At 39.1% G+C, this 13848-nt stretch overlaps 1 long non-coding RNA gene across 2 annotated transcripts in view; it reads right to left on the bottom strand.

Annotated features, from left to right (window-relative positions):
- The window catches only part of LOC122450385, a 32093-nt gene extending 18612 nt beyond the window's left edge, over window positions 1-13481 (bottom strand). Inside the window, exon 1 of one of the 2 annotated variants that reach the window (XR_006272109.1) lies at window positions 13417-13481. This is a non-coding gene — a long non-coding RNA (uncharacterized LOC122450385). Of the gene's footprint in view, window positions 1-1218; window positions 1312-13416 lie in introns of those variants that run through there. The other variant, XR_006272108.1, reaches the window with a different exon arrangement.
- Window positions 13482-13848: the final 367 nt, after the last annotated feature.

The raw sequence follows: 13848 nt of genomic DNA on the forward strand, positions 1-13848 counted from the left end.
CAGGCTTTATTGATAGACATTTCCAAGTCACATCAGACAGGGGACTCAGAAAGGAATTATTTAACGTTGTGCAGACTTTAAATAATCTCCTTTTGATTCAGTCTGGCAGTCCATGATTTTAAGACATGGTTGGGCACAATCTAAAAATGTAAAGGATTGAGTCAATTAACTAGAAAGGTCAAAGCATAAATTTGGAAATGTGAGAAAATATTAGCATTCATCGCTATTTTAAAATTTCCACTCTTTCTACTCATATGCCCACCTGCAAATCAATTAGGCTGTGGGTTTATGTTGTTACATTTCCTGTTACAATACTGCAGGGAACAGATATAATTCTGTGGCAGTCATCCTGGAAAGGAGACAAGAAATAATGTTCATCGGGAAGAAATGAATTGAAAGAAGCCCCTTGGGAACAAAAAAAGAAAAATACTCATTTCCTTTCCCCCATCCCTTCTTCTACCCAACACCAATTGGAAGAAGAGGGGGGAAAAGTCATACTCTACAGCCAAAGAGTTTCAGAAGGAAATAATAAAAAATTGTGAGAGATGGTAGAGGAAAATCTAGTGACATCTGTCACCAGAGATTTTCGAGCATAGACTGGAGATATGAATGAAGATACTAATTTGACACAAATGCAGAAGTTCAGACAAGAGTTGTAACCAGTAAATGAAAACTGATGGGAAATGCAGGGAGTGCTTTTCTCTCCATATTACATCTCTACATTGTTGTACCCCTGCCTCATTTTTTACTTTTGCAGATTGGCTCACAAAAGAAGGTAAGTGTACCACCACTTCCAAGATTATCAACCCCATTCAAGAAAACAGGCAAACTGAGGCTGTAGTAGCTTCATGCCTGCTTTTTGTTAAGGAGGAGGGTACTCTGGCTCCGCTTGCTGGAGGTATTCAACTAAAGTCCAATCAACATCAACTAGATAAGGAGTCACGGTGTACTTACTGAGCTACTTGGGTTCTACTTGGTTTGGATGACAGTTCATAGAGAGAGGGGGAAATTCTTGGTCCTTGTGCTGAGAAGACATCCCCAGATTATCCAATACACTGCATGAGCACTTGGCAAGAATGAATATTTGTGAGAATCAAGCATCAGATGTGATTTTCAACTAAATGATCTCTCGGGTGCCCTCTGATGCTGTTGCTCCAAGAATATGATTGACAAGGAAGTATGACAGGAATGCAAGAGAAACACTGGGATTGTGCCTACCTTAGTGACATTTTGAAGATTAATTAGTTGTTTTAGTAAGAGCTTTGAAGATGATAGAGGCTGGAAAAAGCAATGACTCTTTACTACCAATTCCTAGGTGTCAGTTGTGAAATGAATTAATTTCAGGCTGTAATTGGTGATGACATTCACTGAAGAATTGCCTTCACTGCGTTTTATGGGGTATCTTTCAGCTCAGAGAAGACTTATATAAGGTCTAAGAAACTGGAGTTCTGAAAGGAAAAAAAAAAAAAATGAGGATTTTAGGACTACCAAATAACTCTAAGATTGGTTCCCTATATTCATTCAACATGCAATCAAGCCTTCAAAAACTGGGTGTTAGGGATGGAACAATCCCTGTAGGTGATCTAGTCTCCTGTCTTCATTTTACAGATGAGACACTCAAAGCCTGGAGCTAGTAACAGCGTAACTGGTGCTACCATTTGAGTCACTTAATCCCCGTTTCAGTCACAGAAAGTGCAGAAAATTTCTCTGCATGGAATGATTTGTGATTTGGGAGATTCTGGAAAGCCCTTTCTCAGCAATTTGAAAATATTTTCTTCACTAGCTATTACTCATGCTAGAAGCCACACCGGTTCTTATTCTTAACTTTTTATTAAATACCACTTTCTGTTGCTGTTGTGCTGGGCTTAGTTGCTCAATCGTGTCTGACTCTTTGTGACCCCAGGGACGGTAGTCCGCCAGGCTCCTCTGTCCATGGGGATTCTCCAGGCAAGAATACTGGAGTGGGTTGTCATGCCCTCCTCCAGGGGATCTTCCCAACACAGGGATGGAACCCAGGTCTCCCGCAGTGCAGGTAGATTCTTTACCATCTGAGCCACCAGGGAAGTTCTCTTTTAAAATGAAAGCTTTGCAAGGAGAGGTAACTGGTTTAGCAGGCTATTATTACATTCATTGGAATAAGAAACGGAATGGACTGAGGAGTTGCATAAATAGCTCACCACTCATCAGCTGTGGGACATTTTACATATAGTTTCCACCTGGCAGTGTCAGTTATATCATCTGTAAAATGGAAAAATGAAATATTGATCTCATAGGGTAGTTAAGAGTAAATGAAATTGTGCAGGAAAAGCCTGACCTTGCTCATAAGTTTTGAGGAGATAACATGTCAATGGTAAGCACTAAATAAACAGTAGCTGTTACCATTATCATCATTTCTGTGCATGAGTTTAATTGGAATAGTTTCTTCCCAGGGAGGATGGTCCTGCAGTAATGGACAAGGGAAATAAGAAGGCAAGTGGGTTGTAAAAAAGGGAGGTTTGGATCCCCAAAGGAAAACATCATCCTTTATAGTTTGGCAGATGATTAGTGTGGCTTATGTTAACCAAACCAACACTCTTATAGATGCATGGATCAAAATCTTCATAAAATCATTTGAATTTAAGAAACTCTCAAAGACAGTTACATTTATGTCAAAGTTGCCATCAATCACTTTTCAATCATTTAAGTCTTAGGAAATATCTCAAAAGGAAAACAATACATAGCCTATGTTTTTATACAAACCATGGAAGCTAAAGTGGCTATATATCCTTTTCATTGAGTTTTTCACAAGCGGATGAAGTGACTTTTAGACCTTGTTTCTTGATTTGGGCATAGAAGGTTTTTGAGGACCTCTTGGTTTCATTTTTAGCTAAGGATCTAAGAGCCTACAAAGTGGCCCTGAACCAGTCACATCAAGAGCTACAGACACTTTGTGAGGTCTGCCCAAGGCCAGTTCCTCACCTTGCCATGGAATCCAGCTGACCAAATCTGGTTTTATTAGGAACTAGGCAAAAGAAGTTGAAGCTAGTGCATTTTATTTATTTGTTGATTCATATACCCAACATTTATGAGTAACACAAATATCAGATTTGGAGTGTACTCTGGGACCCCCATCAAAGCACTGGGTGTCTGGAATCACAAACACTCCATGAACCAAAGTTGCTGAATATTTCTTTGCTACATTAAAAAAAAATCCAAACACTTCTGTATTTTCCGTTTATACACACAGGACATTGGAAAATGGAAATTTGTTCTGTTTCTAGTTCTACATTTGCCCTCTGTGGTTTCCAAACCTCGTGAGCTCTTCTGTTTGCAAACATCTGTGGGCCTCCTTTTGGCCCTTTAGCAGAGTATATAACTAGAACAGGACTGAACGACCTCAACCTGGGCTCTTCCTTTGGGACTTACACCCTGAGCTTGGTCCTCCGGATCTTACCTCTCTTTTTGTGAGAAAACAAAAGTCAAAGGAATGGAGAAAGAAAAGCTTATTCATTTATGTTTTCTGTGAGGCCTAGTAAACGCTAGCTTAAGATATATTCTCCACGCCTTCTCTTCTAGATCCTCTTCTGATCCTAGTAGGCCGTCCAGGTATCCACTCTAGGCAGCAGGCATCTGAGGTATATCTTACCACATTAGTCAAACGTCAACAAAAAATAAATGAGCAGGTAAGGCAATCCACAAGAATCAAGAAGCATGGCCCCCAATTGTAATAGTAAAATTCTTACTCTTCTTATTAGAAGATCTCTCTCAAAACATGGTATCCAGTGTTTTTCCTGGAATTCTATTCAATTCTTAACATATAAAGAGGCCTCTTTCCTAGGTGGTTGAGCTGAGGAGTCTGATGGGGTATATAGAGGAAGCCTTGAGTTTTCCTTGAGAGTTAGAATGTGTGATTGGCCCACTGAAGAGGGCGAGTTGAGGAAAAGAACAAACTAGACAATGATGATAATCAGATGATAAAGGGCTTTGTAAACTTTGCTGAGGGGGTTGAACTCTAGCATGTGTGTTATGGGAGGCTGTAGAAGGTGTCTACATATCTGAGAAGAATAATCTTGGCAATAGGAATTCACTTTTATAAATAGTATCTGTAAAAATGGCAGGTTTGTTTCTCCATTATGGACATGGAGAGAGAGGAGGAGAGGGTGTTATGTAGGGAGAGAGTAACATGGAAACTTGCATTGCCATATGTAAAATAGATAGCCAATGGGAATTTGCTCTCTGGCTGAGGAAACTCAAACAGGGGCTCTGTATCAACCTAGAGCGGTGGGATAGGCGGGAGATGGGAGGGAGGCTCACAAGGGAGGGGATATATGTATACCTGTGGATGATTCATGCTGAGATTTGACAGGAAAAAAAAAAAACACAAAATTCTGTAAAGCAATTATCCTTCAATTGAAAAATAAATTAAGTAAAAAAAAAAAAAATGTCAGATTTGATCTAATCTAAAGAGGCCAAAAGTGCTCCAGTTGGCAGCTACTCTAAGGTTAAATAGTCGAGCGGTTAGACCCTCCAGTAGAATATACTTTTTCCATCTATGATGCCATCAAGGAGTCTGAAGTCATCCATCAGGAGAATCTGTGGCAAAGTGAAAATTGTATGTACTAGGAGGGCGAATCTGAGTTTTAAACCCTAGCTCTACTATTCATTCCCTGTGTGACTGGGATGAAGTCTCTTAAAATCTCTAGGTCTCAGGTTTCTTATCTGGAAAGTGAAGATAAACCTGTCCTATAGTGCTTAGCTCATGTGTGGATAAATGAGATCATCAAGTGAAAATACCTGATAGGCATTTTGTAGATGAAGATGATGCAGGCTGAGCATCAGCTCTACCTTCTGGCTCTTACTCTACCAGCCAAATCCGCCTCTCACTCAGCTTTGGAGGGATTCTCTAAACAAAAGGTTTACTGAAAGTTGAAGACTGATTTTTTTTCTTTTTTTTATGTGCAAGGTTTACGGAAGCATCCCAAAGCATTTCTCTGAAAAATAATTTGGTAGCTCACTAATAAGTGTAAACTCTCTTGATTTCTGTAGAGTGCGCAATTTTTCACTATTTTTCTTCCTATTCTATCCACCTGTCAATTTTCTAGTAATGATTGTTCTAACCACATGACTCAACTAGGACCTGTCATTGAACTAGTGTGTACATGTGACAAAAACTGAATTCCTGAATCATTCTCTAAAATATTTCAAATTTGAACCAAGGAGCCGCTTCCTTCTGGCTCATACTAGGAGTATTGTGAAGATAATAGTCTGCAGAGCTTGACAAACAGCCAACATGCACAGAGAAGCCGATGTAGTTTAAGGATAAAACCCCCACAGTGGTACTGGGTAGCACTCCTAACCAAAGTCAGAGTCATCTTGCTTTTCCTGTGATCTGATTCACAGACCTATATCTTATTTTGGTCTCACCCTTAGTAGCAATAAATTTCTAGTATTTGAAAATTTAAAGAATCTCATTATACACTCACCCTGAGTTACAATCAGAAGTTTTATTGTTTATAACAACTTTTAGTGGGTTCTTTTTGTTTTTGAACAAGTATGGCAATTTTAAACCATGGCTCTCACATATTTTGACATTTCTTTCATCAAGATGTAGGATTTATGTCCCCTTCTCTGGAGTCTTGGTGGGCTTCTGATTGCTTCAACCAACAAGATAAGGCAGAAGTGACGCTAGTGTTTTTCAAGGCTAGTCAGAAAAGGCCATAGTTTCTACCTAGCCCTATATATATGCACTTATTCCATGGGAAGCCAGCCATCATGGCAGAAGTCCAGTTATACTGAGACCGCCATGATTAAAGAGGCTATATGCAGGTATTTTGGTCGTTGGTCCCCTCTGAGCTCTCAGCTTAGAGCCAGCAGCCTCTGCCAGTTCTACAGGTGAGCCCCACGGCAGTCCAGGACTGAAGCCGAAGGACCTCAGCCCCACTGCCATCCAGCTGCTACCACCTCAGAGACCGTGAGAAATGCTAGCCGTCGTCTTCCAAATTCCTGACCAACAAATCTGAAGAGAGAGAGAGTTGTTTTAAACTCCTACATTTGGGGGCAAATTCTTATACAGCAGTAGTAATCAGAGCCAATAAGTCACTTACAGACTCTGAGGCTCTGAGATATTAAAGCCAAAAACACTTCAGGATCATTGTGAGACATTGGTGACACCTGAGATGGTATCTGGATGGTGCTTGCAAAGTGTCTGTATATCCCTGACTCGCAATAAGCATTCCTTCTCTCTACCATCTTTCAATTAAGTGAGATGATCTCAGTAAAAGAGATTTTTCAAGCTGTAGATATTTAACCAATGTTAGTTATTTTTCCTTTGGAACCCATTGTCCCCAATAGTGTATTCCCAGTCAATCATTAGTCTGAGGTACATTCATAATCCTTCTTTTGTTATTGGATCATTCATCCAATGAACATGATAGTCAGTAAGAATCTGTGAACACTTAGAGAAAAACTCATTTATCCAGAGTCTTTTCCTAAGTGTTCACAAATTCTTACTATCCTGTTCACATAAATGTTCTATTCTCTTTAATGGAATGTTAAAATGTTCCATTTTCTTTCTTTGGTTGTTTACTTAAAGGCAGAGATAATATTTGCTAGAATATTCTTTTACCTTTGTAAGTAGTTCAGAAAGTTATAAATGTTTGCTGAAATTTATGATGAGATGTTTGAATTTTCAGTGGTTGGAGAAAATCATGTACCTCATTAAAATCAAGAACATAGAGAAACATGATCTCACTTACATGTGGCATATAAAACACAACAAACAAACTCGACATAGAGAACAGACCGGTGGTTGCCAGAGTCAGGGGGTGGGGGATGAGTGAAATGGATGAAGGAGGGCAGAAGTTTCAAACTTCCAGTTATAAAATAAATATGGCATAGAGATGTAATGTACAGCATGGTGACTGCAGTTAATTATATTGTACTGCATATTTGGAAATTGCTGAGAAATTTGATCTTAAAAAGTTCTTTCACAAGATAAAATGTTTTGTAACTATGTATGGTAATGAATGTTAATTAGACTCATTTTAGTGATTGTTTTGCAGTATAGGCAAGTATTGAATCATTATGCTGTGTATCTGAAACAGATGTAATATATCATTATGTTTTAATTAAATATGTATATAATATACACTTTCATCTTTGAAAACATCTTGTTTATAAAACAACTATAAAATTTTCCCTTTAAAGATGATTCTCAATATCCATGTAAGAGTTGCCATTCATTTTCCAAATACTAAAAATTCTCAGGAGGAACAGATTAATTTTTTTGTCTTCTACCTGAGAAAAGAAAAAAAAAAAAAAATTGTTCCTTTCACCCAGTGTCTTCTTGTTCTACTACTTTATGGATTTTGTTCAAGTCATGTCAAAGGAAACTATATTTCTGTTTGCTAAACAAGTTTCAAAGAAAAGCATTCAAGGCTTCTCCTGATGAGAAAACCACATTATCCAGAGACACTGACAGTAATTAGAACAACAACTCCTCTTTCTCAGGTCAGCAATCCAAGATACAGAAAAGAAAAGAATATATGTAAGTAGACTAAGATAATGATACATCCCCCAGTTCTCTGTAGTTCTTGGACACTTTAAGAAGTTTAGAGATATTTCATGCTGGGTGAGAGTACTAGAAATTTATTTGTTGAATTTATTTTTCATGGTTCAGTGTTGAAAATAACAATAAATTCCACAAATAGATTTCAAGTTGGTCAAGCATTTGGGCTTTGGAAAGTTAATCCCTTGAAGACGATCTCTGCACACGCCTGGAAGGGCTCAATACGACAGTGACATGTGAGAGGAAAACACCCCAGCCCTGCGCAGTTCTGACCCTCAAATCACCAAATGGGATTTGAGGGGGAGGGGGTAGACAGGCTCAGAAGTTATTTTCCTGCTTATTCTTTTAAAGCTCTTCTTTCTGTTATTGCTTCCAAAAGTTATATTGGTAATACTTGGGCTTTTCACTGTTTGCATTAACTAATTTTAGTCAGGGAATCCTGACTTGACCTCCTTCTTTTTCACAGACACAATCCAATGTTAGGATGGCTCCTGGGAGAGTGCTGCTTCCATAGGTGCATTGCTCCCTTAGGTGCAGAATCCTGGAGGAATGTATTCAGCACTCAGTCCCCCTCTCAGCTTCAGGTGGCACCTTACCCAAACCACCTCAAATACTGGACAATTTGCCCTAGTTTAGAAGATTTCCAGACTCAGAGACTGAACAGCCCCCTTGACATCTAAATTTAGTTTCACAGTCTTTATCCCTGGCTTTATCTCCCCATCCAGCGTGCTTCAGATAATAACTGTGTGCTCTAGTTTACATTTTCTCCTTTCCTGCCCACAGCAGATTTGAAGCCAAATATGATTTCATATACGGTTGGTTGTGGGCTCAGCATTAAGTCACCCCTCAGACCTCTAAGTTAAGAAGTGCTAATCCCCTTAAATTTTCCAGGCATCCTTACTTATGAGAATCTGTTATACACATGTTTTACTTCTATGGAATACCTCCTCATACAATATGGACTTTTTATCAACTGGGAACACTGTTCCCACATGGGAGTCTACCTAATTAACACCTTGGCAGCAAACAACAGTAACAACCCTTTAATGGGCACGGCTGTAGGCAGACTCCTAAGATGACCGCCCACTGCCAGCCCCTCCCTCATACTTGACTTTACAATCTGTTTTCCTTGAGTGTGGGTGAACCTGAGAACTGATGAAATAGCACTTTTGTGATTAGGTTACTAGTTAGTTGGCTTTGAGGTACCTAAAATGGAGATTATTCTAGTGGTTCTGACCTAATCAGGTGAGCCTTCTCTGAAGACACAGAGCTTGAACATATGAGAGAGATTCTATATGAGGGGTATTCTCTGATTTGGGCTTTGAATTTGAAAGGGACCATGTCATCGTTATCCTTGAGAGTGGCCTCTAGTTCTGAGAGCAATTCCCAGGTGAAACTAGCAAGGACCTGAGTTATTTTCTAGACGAGTCTCTAGAGGGCAATGCCTTGATTTTAGCTTCATGGGACCCTGAGCAGAGAAATCAGCCACATGGTCTCTGGATTTCTGACTGACAGAATAGTGAGATGATAAATGTCTGTGATTATAAGCCACTAAGTTTATGGCAATTTGTTATAAGCACTCAACCATGTGCTAGACATTGCAGTGAAGGCATTCCTATACTATCTCATCTAATTCCTATAGCAGCTCCTGAGGTATTAATAATTACTATGTCCATCATTAGAACAAGAAAACTGAAGCTTGACTCAATGAACAGAAGAATACTGGTTCCTTAAATACTGCAGTTTTCACTCTCACTTATTCTGTATTTCCAAGACCTATCCCCAAGCTCTGCTCTTTCCTCTGAATTTCTCTTTCTCTCCTTATCATTTTACTGATACCGGCTGTTGCGAGTGCATTGGTAAAACTATTTTGATCCAAACCACTTGGCTTCTTGTAGATACCAGCTACAGAGAAGGTTAATTTCCATTTAATTGTGCTTTTGAAAGGTGAATGCATATGTGAGGTTTAAAATTATTAAGCTTAAACTCTTTCACAAAATATAAATGGAGTGAGATAGATCTGTCCTACCTATTAAAACAAGAAAAGGCTGATGAGTGAACATACTGGCTTTCTGCTGCCACTCTTATTGGACCAAACTGGGATCCATCTGCCCAGCACGCAATAAAGCCAATCTACTGACACCAGGCTGTGGTGAAGTAAAGTACAGCTTTTAGTACAAGGCGTCAAGCAGGGGGAATGGGAAGCTTATGCTCCAGTACTGAGCTCCCCAATGCTTTCAGGGAAGCGGTTTTGAAGGCAAGGTGAGGGGTGTGGTTTGCAAGGTGCTTGGTCAATTCATGAGCAAGTCTTTAGTTGGTTGATGGTGAGGTAACCGGGTGATGTCATGGGGGTTAGCTTACTCAGTCTTCAGGGTTGCGAAGGTCTGAGGGCTATGTGCTCATGATCATAATGCAGTTAGCATCTTCCATCTGGTGGAGGTTTTAGCATCTGTAGAGTAACTTAAGGATATGGCTCAGGATATTGTCAATAGCCTTTGAGGATGAACTTAGGTCCTTGACTTTGTTTTGTGGCTAAACTACTATTGACTTGCTTGATTTTTTCTTTTGTTTTTTTTCTCCTATTTTTATTTTACTTCTCCTCGCTATATTTTATTTTTATTGTTTCCTCTTTTATTTTTTCACTTTTCTGATTAAATTTACCCTTTGGAAGTCCTGGGAGGCTGAAGCTCCTTTCGTAAGCAGGAGGTGGGGAACATGGGGGGTCTGTCCCTGGGAAGGTCTCACAAGGTCCTGCCCAGATTCACCACCTTGTCCCTGCCAGCACTCGCTGCCTTTCCCAGTCTTGCCTACCCCACTGTGGGATGCTTCAGGGCCACCTGGAGGCTTAGTTCCTACCTGATTCCAGTCTCCATCCCAGGCAAGGGAAACATAACAGATGGACCCATGGTTTGAAGCTTGTAATCTAGTCAGTCTGGCTGCTGGAGTTATTCTGACCCAGAACCCTGAATCAGGGAGCGAGTCTTTGTCTTCCTGGTGACCACATCTTTATCTTGCATTCAAGTTTCACTTATCAGATTATAATCTGGCCCCATCATGCATTCCTTCAAGGAATTACTCTATCTTTAACACTGCCAGAAAATCAGTCTTTTTCTATCAAAATACAAGATTTCTAGAGAGTCTAAATGAATGTGCCCTTGCTCCCATGTGAGATAGTAAGAAGGTATAGTGAAGATTGTGGAAAAAAATTGAAGACAGAGAGTGGAAGGCAAGATGCAAAATGTGGGGCAAGCTGGGTTATAAATATGAAGGCAAAATGGAAAATGGCGTTGAACAGAAATTGAGAGAAAAAATACAAGAGAAAATAGAAAAGAAAAAAAAAAAAAACTTTTTCCAAAGAATAAAGAAAGGGGGATTCAGAGAAAACTATGAGCACGTAAGACACAGCAGAAAGAGTTAGGCCAGGAAAACCTTATTGTATTTGAAGTTTCTGAGTTTTATTTACCAAAAATGGAGACTAAAAGATGCTACATATGAATAAGCAACAAGGTAATATGACCCTTTCAGAGATTATTGTCAGTTCAAGAGTTAAATCATCAGATACTCTGAAAAAAATCAGATAAAGGTAACAAAAATTATGATAATAAGATAATACTGAATATTTTAAATACTGTGTGTAACCATTGTTTTAGATATTTTAACTAACTTAACCCTAACAATGATCCCCTGAAGTTCTTACTATTATTAAGCCCATTTTAAAGATGAGGAAACTGAGGAACTGAGAACTTAAGTAATTGACCCAAGGGAAACATGGAGACAAAGACCAGAGAGGAGGTCAATGTGGCAGGGATGTAGGAAGCAAGTGGGAGGTGACGGAAGATCAATGCAGACAAGTGGTGTGGGATAAGATTCTGGAGAATCTTATAGGCCTTGTGAGAAACGTGACTTTTATGCTGAGTGAATTGGTCAACCGTTGCCAGGTTTTGAGCAGAAAAGTGATGCATTTTGACTTACATTTAAAAATCATTCTTTTGGCTGCAAGACTGAGAAGAAATTGTAAGCAGAGGCAGGGACTGGGGTGTGGGGAGAAGAGGTGTGTGTGCCAAGAGTGTAGCCAGGTGGACCGGGTAGGAGGCCATTGCAATAACACATGTCAGGGTAGGTGGCTTGGTCACTGAGCTGACTGGGCATAGATCGACTATACTTGATCGGGCCCATTTGTATCTCCACTGACTAAATAGAGAGAGGAGATGGTAAGTGATGGCATTTAAAATTACAATACATTTATTGCAACTACATTCATTCCTTAACTACAGCTTACTTCATATGGATAAATCTATGTGAGCATTTCCTGTGTATGACTTAGTGACTTCCTAGTCATCCCATGATAATAAATAAGACCATGCGTAATTTATAAAGCAACTTCATGTGAACTGCTTTGGAAACAACCTGATAAGGTATGTGTGTCAGAAACATATTATTCCTGTCTCTTAACAGAAGAGAAACAGACACAGTGAACTTAGAGGTAACTTTGCCCAGTATCATATGAACTGTGAGTCAGAAGTCTGTGGTTTCTCCCCCAAAGCCAGCTTCCTAACTAAGCTTGTGCCAAGGACGGCCTCAAGATGAAAATGAAAAAGGAAGCCACCACTCCCAGGATGAAGTCTTAGTTTGAAAGTAAGCTCACAGCAATCCTATTGACTGGCATTTAGGAAGAATAGCTACCACCTCACTTGGTTCTCAGCTTCTAAATCATGGGCATTAAAAGTCACCTTTGATTCAAGCTGTGAATTACCATATAGAAGACGTATTAAAACAAAATCCAGTTAAACTAATAAAGTTGAATTGTAGCAAAGGCTTGTCTTTTACAAGATGATTTTAAGAAAGAGAAGAGCCTTTTGAGAAAGATCACAGCATTCCTCCTACTCCCTGCAGCTTCAAGAGTCAGCTTCACATCCACATCCTATTAGCTTTGATTTCCAATTCATGAAAATCCAATCTGTCATTTTTTTCCCCTTTTTCTCAAAACACAGTGGCAATTCAGCCTTTTCTTTTCTTAGCTGTTAAATAGATTATCACCTTTCTAATGACAGGGCCAAGCCTAGGGTAAGGTTCTAGTCTTGGCACAAAATTTAAGCGGATGTTAAAAAACTAGCAATCAAGATAAATAATATTTCAATATGATATCTTTAAAAATTAAATTAATGCAAAAATCCTTACAAAAGGGAATAAAATAGCAACATTTTAAGCAGAAACAGTATCAGTACTATTGACTTCTGCCTTGGGCTACTCTGTGGCTCTACACAACACTGGTAAACAATACTGCCTTCTGATGTTTTATGGTTCAATTTTTTTTTTTTTTTAATGTAGTATTCACTATAAGCCAGAGGTGATTTCTCTTGTGTGAAGCTAAAATATAGGAAGAATAAGAAAAAGGACAGAGCAAGTACTGTGTTTTGTAGAATATATTGAGCAACTCTTGATTTCCCTTTAATTTGTTACATTTTTCTAAGGCATCACAAAAGGTAACCTTTCATCATCTTAATCTCCATCACACAGGGTAATACTGGGTAGGCATGACCTCCTTGCACCGAGGACTGTAACGTAGCATGTTAAACAAAATCACTGGCCAGCATGGCACTGCCTTGCTGATGCTCTGAATACTGGAAGTAAATGCTAATTATCTGCCGATGATAATAACATGACTTTTGAATAAACAAAGCACGAACAGCAATCATACAGTTAACAAAACTATGACTGTCAGGCAATTGTACTTATCACAATTCTTGAGCCAGTAATTAGAGTATAGCATTTCCTCTTGAGATAATGTTGATTAAAATGTATATATATTCTGCTGGAAAATAACTTCAGGATTGATGTGAAAATAGCAAAGAGAGATTTCAAGTAAATACCTTTGAAGGAAGGGGCATTCTTGTGAAGAGGAGAATATTTGTCTCTTGTCCTGCTGGGACCTGTGTCTCTCAGAGCCATTTTGTGGTTGGCTGGGCAAGTTTTTCCAAAAGAAAGAGAAAAGGAATGAAGTGAGTCAGCTAAATTGTTGGTAGCTAACAAACAGAATTTTCTTTGGAGATGGCTTTCTTCTCAATGTTTTGTAATCACAGATACAAAATGTGCTTTCGTATAATATGCATGTCATTTTCTCTGTAAACAGGTATAAGGGCAAATCTTACCAATTAATAAAATCCACATACTCACTACTTTAATCTAGTGTGCATCTAGAAGTACCTGCAGCATGAATTAGCTGTGCCTTTTTTATTTCAAGCTGGGCCTTTAAATATTTTCTAAGCAGCATGGCAGTATGGCTAGGAAGAACTCTGGGGAAG

This window comes from Cervus canadensis, chromosome 11 (genome assembly GCF_019320065.1).
Source record: "Cervus canadensis isolate Bull #8, Minnesota chromosome 11, ASM1932006v1, whole genome shotgun sequence".
In the NCBI taxonomy this organism is placed as follows: domain Eukaryota; kingdom Metazoa; phylum Chordata; class Mammalia; order Artiodactyla; family Cervidae; genus Cervus; species Cervus canadensis.